Raw genomic sequence first — 8,810 nt, 5'->3', positions numbered from 1 at the left:
TGCCTCTCTGCTCAGGAGGGGGGCTTCCCCCTCCCCCTCTGCCTGCTTCTCTGCCTACTTGTGATCTCTTTCTTTAAAAAACAAAAACAAAAACATGTTTATTACTTAAGGAAGAAACAGTTTTGAAATGTTAGATGAGTGTGTGGAGTTTTTAGCCTGACTCTATGGTAAACTTCTTATTTGGGAAAGAAACATTAGCAGATTTGACACCATCATTTTGCCTTTTTTTTTTTTTTTTTTTTTAAACATTCTTACATTGGAATGTCTACTGGTTCAGTGTAGTGGGTAAACCCTGAGGGATGGGCATATGTGTTCGCTCACACTTTATACGTTAAATAAATATCACAGGAACTGAAACAACCCATGTTTCTCAAGCATAGGGATCCTTTCAGCCACAGGATTTACTTGAGCACTTCCCGAGAAGTGCTATTGTAAATACAGGAGCCGTGCCACCCACTTGCAATTTGCACCTGACCACCACGTGAACGTGTCTCTTGAAAGAACACGAAGGGGCTAGGTTGCAAAAAACAGCTTTCCAAAAACAAATGTAAAACACTTATTTCCCACCCACCCCCATCCCCCACGCATTGCCTAGTAATAATAGTTTGTCTACTCCCCTCTTTCTTATTTCTTATTCTTTCTAAGCTACCTATATTTCATGATTTCTTTACCAGGTAAATTTGAAAATGGTAAAAACAGTGAAAATGATCTTTATTCTAAAGCATCTTCCCTTCCTGTCTTTACTAGTCCACTAACTGGCTTTCCTGTTCTTGTGGATTGGCAATGGAGAGGTTGAGGGAGGTTTTCCTTTCTACTTTTAGGGTTTCTGGCTGGGTCAGAACATGAACCTGACAGACAGAAGAACAAGCGAAAAGCATGTACGTTTTATTGAATTTTTACACGTATGTGGAGCCTACCCGAGAGAATGTGAACCAGAAGTGACTAGAGCAGGAAGCCTTGATATCTTTTACATAAAGAAATAATAAATTTGTGGAGAATTGACAAAACAAAGGGGTTCAGGCTTAAGGCAGTCAATGGTGAAGAAGTTACTAGGAAGATAAGGGTTTAGTTTAGGAAGGTTTGTTTGCAGATTCTTCTGGTGCCTTCTCTGGGCTGATAAGAGCTTATCTCCAGGAAGGGAGACTTATGTCCTGTGTTTAGGCAGAAAAGGGGCAGCTTTGTGTGCAATTACTGCTTAATTGTTTTCAGCCCAAAATAATTTCTGTGGCAAATTTTTTTGGGGTGACATATTCTGGTTTTCTTCAGCAAATAGGAGTCATGGAATCAAATGACTCCAAGTCCAGGGGCACTTGGAAGGGACATCTGGTAGAAAAATCCAGGAGAGATAAATATAGAATCTTAGATTTTCAGGGCTGGAAGGAACCTTAAAGAGAAATCAACCTACAATCAGATATTTGAATCTCTCTGGAAATGTGCAGAATTGTTTAAAAAACAATTTCTAGTTTGTGAACGTGCATCCTGAAGCCTACTTCCTTCCCACTTTTGAATAGTAAATTACCAGTTTCTAACTTTCCAACCAGTAATGTTTAAAACTGTCATAAATTATTGTATAAATGACGTAAAACTAATATCATGTCATTGCCTAAAGTAAGTTTCTATTTATTTTTCTTTCTTCTTCAAGAAAATCTTCTGATACATTTTTCTATTTTCTCATAGCAGTGAGAATACAGATATTATCACTGTGTTCCTATTCTGAGTTCAAATCTCAAAGAGCATTGAACTGGGAACTTGAGCAAAATTAGCAGAGATAATAAAATGAGAAAAAAGTAGATACAATAAACTACTTAAAAAATCAAATTCTGAAGCCAAAGGGCACTTTAGTTAGATTTCATTTAGCCGAATATCTTCATTTTAGAAGATGAAGAAAGGAAGACCAAGAATGTTTGGGTGACTTGTCTAGTAACACACAGATGGTTATGGGGCAGCCTCTGCTAGGTCCCATTCTCTTGAATCCCAGAAGGACTGTAAGGCAGATCTCAAGAGCAACTTCAATGCATGAAAGGTATTCTGGCTTCTCCTTTCGGAAAACTTGTTTACTAGACCTTTGGATTCTGGAAACTTGATTTCTTGTTCTCTTTCTCTCTCTCTTTTTATTTTTTTGCACATCAGCTAACTGCAATTTAAACTTTTAGCCTCAGAGTAATGAGAAATGTGTATCCACTGAGCTGATTAAATTCTCAGAAAATTCTGGGTCTGAAAAAGTTTCCAGAGACTCCCAGTTTGGGCTATTTATAATAATGAAGGGGAGCAGTAATATACATGATCTAAAATAATAAATAATTCTTAAGAAATCTTAAATTAATTTAAATACCAAAATTAACTAGGCTAACATATTGAAGGGAAACATACTTTTTAGGCAAAGCACACATATGCAGAATATTTAGAGCTTTGCTTTCAAAAAGGGAGGACTTAACATAACTTCAGTCTACCAGCGTCCCTACGAACTTGTAAGAGAAACTTTGATAAAAGCAGGGATATTCTGGAATATACTTCTGGTAGGAGAGGCCTAAGCAATCAGTTATGGCTTGTTTTCAAGAATGGAATATATTTAATTTATGTGGAGAGAGGGATGGTAGAGCTAATAAACTTTCTATGATAAAATTCCTAGGATGGGTCTCATTGAGAAATGCCATAAAGTTGAGGGAAAAACCAAAAGAAGTGGTCACTTGCAATCAGGTCTAGGAATGTTATTATCAAGACTGTCTGTAAACAGTTGCATTCATTCCCACCTGCACTCTTGCAGGAAATTGTTTTTTTAAATTCATTCTGTCTCTGTGTATCTTTTCTGTTATTATCATCTTTCTGATTCTCAGTTGTTGTTGTTTTTTTTAAATAAAAGAGATAATCTACTACTTTTTTGGGGAAGGAACTCCAGCTTTACATCTCTTCTTGGAGGTTTTGCAAGCTTGATTTAACATGAATAATTGAGAGTTCACTTTTGTTGGAAATACTTTTTTATGTCTGCATCGATATACAGAAAATAAGAAGCTGGCACAAAGTTAAAAAGATATTGACCTGCCGGTTCACCAGTCCTAAAGACCAATGTGTAACCATGTGTGCTTGGACTGAGCCAAGGCACACTACACATGTTCTTGAATGATTGTTTTTCATAATGCTGGATAGGCAGAACACGAATGAAGTTCTTCATTCTCTATAGATATATTTCCAGATTCTTTAGACTTTCTCTTTTTAAAAATCATTTCACACCTTGTGTTTTCTGTTTTCTTCACGTTGTTTTTCTTCTTAAATATGAGCCCTCAGAATTAGGCCCCCCTAGGGATAAATGTTTTTGCTAAAACAGTGTTTCCTTTAATCAGGCTATTTCTACTTCCTCTTCCTTAAACAGTCCATTTCCCAGTTTTTGACCACTAGGTGTCATGAGTATTCACACAAATGCCTCAAAGGTGTAAAAATAAACTTTCTCTTTTAAAACAAGCCTCTGAGTATCTTGACTTTCCATATAAGACCTTGTATCACTTGGGCTCACATAGTAGTTCACATTTGTATGTGATTCAGACTCATACTACAAAGTTCAGAAAACTGCCAAACCCAAGGAGAACAAAATGGAAATCTCTGTGGCTCATGAATGCTTTGTCAAAGGGGCAAACATGTTAGCTTTGAACTTTGCAGAACTCATTCCTTCCAGAGCCCCTTCCCCACGGGCTTCCAAAGGTGCCCTTAGACCCACTACGTAAGATTAACAGGCACTTCTTTTAGAAATGGACTGCACAACACAATAACACGTTGACTGAAATGCCCTTTAGAAATCTTTCCATTACTTTGTAATTGGAATACACAATTCCAATTGTGATGATGTGTTATACATGTTATTTTACCTTTAACTCTTCTTGTGATCATCTAAGATAACAAGAATTTTGGAAGCAAATTTACTTATTTGTATTTCAACTGAAGTGTCTGATAGATTAAAAAATATTTTCAAATGATGCCTTTTGGGATCGAGAAGGATCTTTCGAATGATCAGTTCTAACTTTTTGATTTTAGGTTGGGGAAATGATGCCTGGAGTGTTTTGCTCATTGTCCCAAAATGGTAGCAGAACCTGACCTTGGACACACATCTTCTGACTCCTACACAGATTTCATCCTCTTTGTATTGATTACTGTTCTTAGGGTATATTCACACATCTGCCTTAGAATTCTGAAGAAAATGTAAATCAAAATTTTTCTTAGCCTATGTTCAGTATTATAAGAAAATCTTAACTCAGTAAGCTTCCTTGGTGGAGATTTGATGTTAAAAAACAAAAACCCAAATCAGTCTATTAGTTAATGTCACGATGACAAGAAACAAATCTTCATTCTCTCATTATCTAAAATTTACAGATCACATCTTAATTCAGAGAGATGAAATGGCTGCTCCATTTAGTAGTTGTATTGCTGCCAATTCCATACACATCTTTCAAAGAAGTTTTTTTTTTTTTTTCCCTTAAAGGAAGATGACCATGTTTAGTGGAAAGATGTAGTCTATATTGGTATTCTAAGTCTTCAAGAATATTATTGTTGTTGTCACCAAGGTGAAAAGGAAATTAGTTTAGTTACTTAGATATAAATGGAGTGAAAAATTTTCTATTTTTCCAAGTAGATGTATCATAAAACAATTTTGTGTAATGCACATTCTTTTTTTCTTTTTAAAGATTTTATTTATTTACTTGACAGACAGAGATCATAAGTAGGCAGAGAGGAAGGCAGAGAAGGTGGGGGGAAGCAGGCGCCTCGCCAAGCAGGGAGCCCGATGTGGGGCTCAATCCCAGGACCCCGAGATCATGACCTGAGCTGAAGGCAGAGGCTTAACCCACTGAGCCATCCAGGCACTCCAATGCACGTTATTTCTTAAAATAAGCAGGGCCATTCCTGTATGACCAAAAGGTGGAAACAGTCACTTTTTTTGTTTGACTGCATCACAGTCACATGCAAGACTGCATGACGGTTGCAAAAAAAGTATTTACTCACTGTCCAGGTAGAGGATTCTATAGATCCATCTGGTAAATATGGTTCTTTTCATTCTGACTGAGATTTCCATGGTGCAGAAATTTTTGAGTAAAACTTTTCATCTACTTATAATACTAAACAGTTGCTTTGGCTAAATTTTCTTATAAAAAATTGAAACACTAAATTAAAAACTCTGGTGACAGCAGTGCCTGGAAACTAGTTACATTGGTCATATCAAACAGTGTTTGAAATATTCTACCAAAAAAGTTAGAGCATAAAACAAATTAGTGAAATAAGTTTGTATGCTTAAAACCCTTTCTTAGACATTTGCAGTTTTGCTATAGCATATTATAGATTGAAAAATCTTGCAATTCAGAAACTTTTATTGTAAAAGGACAAATAACATCTTGTGAAAAACAGGTTGAGAAATTTTGATTGTCCAAATGACATAAAATACTTCATTGATAAATCAATGACTCTGTGTCTTGTGATGTGCAATTCTTCTATTGGATTTTTATCTCGTTTATTGGCCATATCTTGATAGTATCCCCCTTTGCCTCTATGGTCACTTTCTCGCCAGTAAGCTTCGTAATTGCAACACTGAAGACTCAAACCCTGCCAAATTTATCCACAGAATTTCCTAAGTGTCAATGTCCTGTTGACAGATGGACTATTTTAAAATATTACTCTCATGTGTTATAAAACAGTTGTTTCAGTTGATTTCCTCTAACCCACTTATTTCTTTCACTTAATGTAACAAGAGGTCAACCAAGCCTGGACTAAAAATGCAATTGTTTTATTTCCTGGGAGCTGATATTATGGCTGTTGACTGATAGTAGGAGTAGCTTGTCTAGGTAAGATAAAATACTAACTTGTTAGTGTGGTGTAAAAGGTTGAGCGCATTTGTTTCTGAGGCGGCGCAAAAGTGGTGTGCCAGGTCACCACGGATAACGGAGTGGTGTGCCAGGTCACCACGGATAACGGAGCTTCAGCATAAGAAATCAAGATAAAACCAGGTAACCTGGGCTCATGTCTTACTTTCTTGTTATAAATTGGCCTTAGGTCCTGATACTTCCATAACTGGGTTGTTCTGTAAGCCTGATGGAAAATTGTAACACTAGTTTTGCACTGTTTTGTTTGTCACCATAGCTTCTGTGATCTGCTTTCCCTGTGTTGTCTATTCCTCCATCCCAAGAGAAAGGATTCATTTGGTTTGTTATCACCTTATATAAAGAATTCTTACTAGGCAGTTTTATTCCAAGCTACTGCAAAAGCCATTGACTACCCGCAAGTTCAAGTTCAATTTGAAATTTAGTGCCTATGGAAATAAACTAATCCCCAACTCTGTTAATTTTGTGCAGAGTCTCAGCATTTCTTTCTGGTACACATGCCATGAATCCTAACAATAAGTTCCCTAAGGAATTATTTGCTCTTTCTGTCCTCGAAGGGGATATTATGAGTGTGGTCGTGGGAACCCAGAAGTTCCCATCTGCTACTTCATCTGATTTCCCTTTGCCCTTCTCCTTTTCTCATGAAAAGTAAATGAATTTCTTTTCTCTGAATATTCTATGCTTCTACTTGCTGCCATGTTTTGTGTATTTACTTCTCATCTATCAGAAAGCCATTCCCTTCCTTTATCACACAATAAATTCCTCTCATATTTCTGGGCTTGGTTAAAGCAGTACCTTTTCTAGGCTATCTTTCATGTTTATTCTGAGGCTCAAAAAAAACTTCATTTGCCATGGGGAAAAAAATTAAGATTAAATATTGAATAGTTAGTGCATTACTTATGATAGAAGTAGCTGCTATAACATATATTCCTCAAAATATATAACTGTTTAAAAATATATGATAAAAGTTTCTCCCTCGGGGCTCATTCATTCCGCGCCAGGCCTGCCAGACACCTGCGCTCTCCTTCAGCCGCTCGCGGTCGCCGCCGGCATGTCAGGCCCCGCCGCCGAGACCCCGTCCGCCATCCAGATCTGCCGGATCATGCGGCCAGATGATGCCAATGTGGCTGGCAACGTCCACGGTGGGACCATCCTGAAGATGATCGAGGAGGCAGGAGCCATCATCAGCACCCGGCACTGCAACAGCCAGAACGGGGAGCGCTGTGTGGCCGCCCTGGCCCGTGTCGAGCGCACCGACTTCCTGTCCCCCATGTGCATTGGCGAGGTGGCGCACGTCAGCGCGGAGATCACCTACACCTCCAAGCACTCCGTGGAGGTCCAGGTCCACGTGATGTCAGAAAACATCCTCACAGGTACTAAAACGCTGACCAATAAGGCTACCCTGTGGTATGTGCCCCTGTCACTGAAGAACGTGGACAAGGTCCTGGAGGTGCCTCCAGTCGTGTATTCCCGGCAGGAGCAGGAGGAGGAGGGCCGGAAGCGGTATGAGGCCCAGAAGCTTGCGCGCATGGAGACCAAGTGGAGGAACGGGGACATCGTCCAGCCTGTCCTGAACCCAGAGCCCAACACGGTCAGCTACAGCCAGTCCAGCCTGATTCACCTGGTGGGGCCTTCCGACTGCACCCTGCGTGGCTTCGTGCACGGAGGTGTCACCATGAAGCTCATGGACGAGGTGGCCGGAATCGTGGCTGCGCGTCATTGCAAGACCAACATAGTCACTGCCTCCGTGGACGCCATCAACTTCCACGACAAGATCAGAAAAGGCTGCGTCATCACCATCTCTGGCCGCATGACCTTCACGAGCAACAAGTCCATGGAGATCGAGGTCCTGGTGGACGCCGACCCCGTGGTGGACAACTCGCAGAAGCGCTACCGGGCGGCCAGTGCCTTCTTCACCTACGTGTCCCTGAGCCAGGAGGGCAAGTCGCTGCCCGTGCCCCAGCTCATGCCCGAGACCGAGGACGAGAAGAAGCGCTTTGAGGAAGGCAAAGGGCGGTACCTGCAGATGAAGGCAAAACGGTAGGGTCAACCAGAGCCCCAGCCCTAGGGGCCGCCCCACGCTGGGCCCGGAGGGGCCCCAGAGTCCAGTCATGTAGAATCCACCCCCTTGGCCAAAAACCCAACCCACACTGAGAGCCGGTGTCGTGTGAAGTGTTCGTCTTGCAGTGTTAACCTGTGCCCTCTCCCGAAAACCTACACACCAAAGCTTTATTTCTATGACTCCGGTGTAAGCGCTCCCGTGTTGTCCCTGCCGCCGAGGCGTCCCTCGGGAAGACGCGCGCGCACTACGGCGTGTGTAGAACCCAGCATCACTAATAAAGCTGCTCTTTGGCTGGAAAAAAAAAAAAAAAAAGTTTCTTCCTCAATCATATTAACTCCCGAAGAGAACGGGAACAATTCTCCTCAAACTAGTGATCCAGGGTGTGAGGCTCATTATGGCTTCTAGATTCACCATCCCTAACACAGCATTATCTGCATCTACTAGCGGAAGAAAAAAAAAAAAAGAGGGTGAAAGAGGTGTGACCACTTCTTAACAACCTTGATCTGGAAGTAATATCCATTACTGTCACTCATTTCTATTTGTAAGCACAGCTCAGATGGCCCAACCTAAATGTCTTGAGCTTGGGAAGCGTGGTTCCTGACTAGGTGGCAGTTTCCTGGTGACAAAACCCAGTGTGGGTAGGAAGCATACATGTTGGCGATGACAGCTATCTCTATTACAGTTAATATTCTTATGTTTGCAAATAACCTAAAACTCAATTTAAGAAAGCTTAGGCAATTAGGTTGTTTAAATGAAGCCATTCAGGGGGCCATTCTGAGACGCCTACGGAGAGCTACTGGGATAGGGCAACCCTGGGGAACTTCAGGTATAGGTCTGGAGACAACAACGCCACCACAATTACCTTTTGTCTTTGTTTTAATTGCTTACTAAAT

General features: G+C 40.6%; 1 pseudogene across 1 annotated transcript; it reads left to right on the top strand.

Moving 5' to 3' along the window:
• Positions 1–6,798: 6,798 nt before the first annotated feature.
• On the top strand, positions 6,799–8,229 carry LOC309860454 (cytosolic acyl coenzyme A thioester hydrolase pseudogene; annotated as a pseudogene). Its single transcript has one exon. The product of its transcript is annotated as a cytosolic acyl coenzyme A thioester hydrolase pseudogene (transcript).
• The last annotated feature ends 581 nt before the right edge of the window (positions 8,230–8,810 follow it).

Source organism: Mustela nivalis (genome assembly GCF_964662115.1).
Source record: "Mustela nivalis genome assembly, chromosome: 2".
Classification (NCBI taxonomy): Eukaryota; Metazoa; Chordata; class Mammalia; order Carnivora; family Mustelidae; genus Mustela; species Mustela nivalis.
This window is presented reverse-complemented; position numbering and strand designations above follow the sequence as displayed.